A 3,411-nucleotide genomic window follows, 5' to 3' on the forward strand; every position below is an offset into this window, starting at 1 on the left:
ACATAGTTAAGCCATAATGTCGGTTGAGTCCTTACTGATCTTTCTTTTGTTTGGCGGGGGGGGGGGGGGGGGGGGGGGGGGGCACACCAATGGTTTATACAAGATTGGTTCCCTTCTCCCAAGGATGCTTTAGACCAAATATGGAACAAATCCTTTCATTCCTACAGAAGAAGAAGAAGGATTTTAAAGAATTTGCTATATTTCCCCTATTGGGCCCCGCCCCTCAGCCCCCAGGGGGGCCAGACCCACCATTTATACAACACTTGTTCCCCTTCCCCCCAAGGATGCTTATGACAAATTTTGGTCAAAATCTGCTCAGTCGTTCATGACTAGTAGCGTTTTAAAGGAAAAGTTAACGGACGGACGGACGACGGATGCTGCAGTATGGCATAAGCTCACCATGGTCCTTCGGACCAGGTGATCTAAAAATGAAATTCGTCGTCTACTTCAGAGGGCGAGTTACACTGTGAACAATATCTATGTTCTCTAGGTATATCATTATACCTTCCAACTTCTACAGTTAAAGCTTCATCCCCCCACCCCCCATGCCACACCCTTGAAATTTGGAAATTTTAAGCTTTGACAATATTTTTAGCCATGTCTTGTGGGTGGAATTTCACTTCCGATTTGACGTCATTGTATTAATTTCTCCAGTAAACTTGCAAAAGATACGACGACACTCAAGGATGCGACACAAACACATTTAGTAAGAAGCATTGCGTTAAATTTTCAAAGTATTGGTAGATGAATAATGCTGCAGAAATTTATCGAGCTACATGTCGCTATTGCAGGATAAATTTGACATTTGGAAGATCCGTTAATAAAAACTTCGTCCACGGCGGATCACTCTCACACATACATTGCTTACTAGTATGTGTTTCAGTGCTTAAATTAGAACAGTTTCAATAATGTCTAGACAACGTGAACCCTTATGACCATATCGATAGCACTATAATCTCTATTATCATTGATTGGTCCATAACGATCATGTTCACAATATAAGTTCTAACATTACGTCATTGTTTGCCAGGATAAGACCGTCATTTTATGATGGTTAATGAAAACGATACGAGACAAAACATTGGATATCCAATGAATTTCGTCAAAAACCTAGCTGCAATTCATATTTAACTCGTTACATATGTAGATGGATAAGTTTGGATATGTAAAGCAGTCCCGTCTAAATGAATATAACTAAATACTAGTATTGCTATCACACTCGAACAAATGTACCACGATGAAAGATGAAAAGAAAAGTGGGATACATACATGTAATGAAACACTGAAACGTTCAGATGAGGTCTTAACTTGGTAAATTTCTTTAAATATTTTCATTTGCATGGCATTGTCACTATATAGCCTCTTTGAAAGCTGTGTCGTTGATGGGACTTTAATTACCATGCAGCACGAGACACAATTCTTAGCGTATTAATACAACACTGACCGGAACTACAATATCCAATGTAAATAAACACGACGCGGCTGCTGAAATATCGCTGGGCATTGTGAGACTTGACAATGTCATTGTTAATTTATATGTAAAAGAAAAAAGTAAATAAAAAATACTTTTATTACAACAAAAACAAGACCAAGGTCTGCAATATCGTACAAAATGCACATCGGTGCAAATCGCCAATGCCGGCAATGGAAACAATTTTAACACTCACGCAATTTATCAGAAATATCGTCTGTTACAATGCACTGATCAACAGGGGTTCGTTACAAATGTCTGAAATACACATATTCTATAGACCTTCTGACACATATGTTACAGACTTACTGATATGAGTCACAGCACACATAAACATTTCAGACAATTGTAACGAACCCCTGTGCTTCGTCGCAAGAACACGCGTCTCGCAGCCACGGTTTCCCAAGTTTCTGATCAGGACATGTCAAATAACGAGGCTGTTATAGAATCTACCGACTGTAGCCAAATTTCCATACAATCAACATATAAATTCACGTATGCATTCTTCACATTAACTTCCAAAAATAACTCCCTCGTGGAGGTCAAGGTCGGATTCACGGTGTTCACTGTATTTATCCATGCGCGAAATTTGTTCCGGTGAAAAATCGGAACAATTTAAAATCTAACTTTCAGCTCAGATTTCTATTGCTAAATTTAAATCACCCGATAGACATATCATAAGCAATTGTATTGATACTGAATTGTGGAATAAAATTGAAGTGTTTGTTAAAATTTCAAAGTACTACTTTGTTCGCCAATCAGCACGCGACAATACGCTGTTCAATTGTGTGGACTGTCGATAAGGCGGGCATTTTTAATTTTAAATATAAATTATAAGTTAAAAAAAACATTAGAGGAAGAGAAAACGTAAATATAAGTATTGAATTGTTTTTGTATGGTATTTATGAGCTAGCGCGCATTATGTTGTTTGCTTGCAAAGCTGTGTCATTCAAATAGATCATAAATATCATACAAAAACAGTTCAATGCTTAAATGAAAGTTTGTGGCATGTTCACTCGATTCCAGTCAATGAGGAAGTTACACTTTCGTTCCTGAACGTGTATGACATATATGTCTATGGTAAGAAATGAGTGCAAGTAATTTCTATCATACATCTCATTTCACGTGACGAGGTCACAATGGAATATGACGTCACGTCACGAAATCGGATTTACCCAATTTGAAAAACTTACGGATGACATGTCCCTATCGTGAAAGAGTCTTATAGCAATACTAGTATCATTAACACCCTAAAGACGTCGACCCAAACGAGTTCATATGACGCAGAAATGAAGATCTCCTTCGGAGAGTGGGGAGGAGAGGCAACTAGCAGCACGTGGACATTCCTCCGAACAGGGTTCGGTAAGATTGTAATGTAAATTAATCCAAAGTCTTGGCACATGTTAAGTGTTGTAATATATGAACATTTCGTAAATCGCACGACATTTGAAAATTAAGATAAATACACCGTATATGACTATGATAAATCTAAAAACAATATTTTCAACTTTTCGAACATTTTACTCAACGTAACATTATAGTTACATCAGAATAGAAAGGCACACAAACCCACATAATTAGGGAATAACAACGGCGATATAATTTGTGGACAAGTGCATGGTTTGATAAATGTGTCCACGGAATATCAGCATTCAATGGGATCATTCTTTTCGATAATACGAAATGTATGTCAAATAATGGAGTAAATCTTGGAAAAATATCACATTTCTCCCACCTCTGCTTACGAAACATACACGTGTCCCATACGGCTGCACTCAGTGACATGTACTTTTATGACTAACTAATGGCCTTTTATTAGGCTATGCATTCATAAATGAATTGAGTCAAATGTCGTTTGACTGACTGTTGCAATCTTGCCGTCTAGTTTGCAGAGGCGGATCCAGAGTTTTTTTGGGGTGTTTTTTTTTGGGGGGGGGGGC

This window comes from Mizuhopecten yessoensis, unplaced genomic scaffold, assembly GCF_002113885.1.
Source record: "Mizuhopecten yessoensis strain PY_sf001 unplaced genomic scaffold, ASM211388v2 scaffold3627, whole genome shotgun sequence".
In the NCBI taxonomy this organism is placed as follows: Eukaryota; Metazoa; Mollusca; class Bivalvia; order Pectinida; family Pectinidae; genus Mizuhopecten; species Mizuhopecten yessoensis.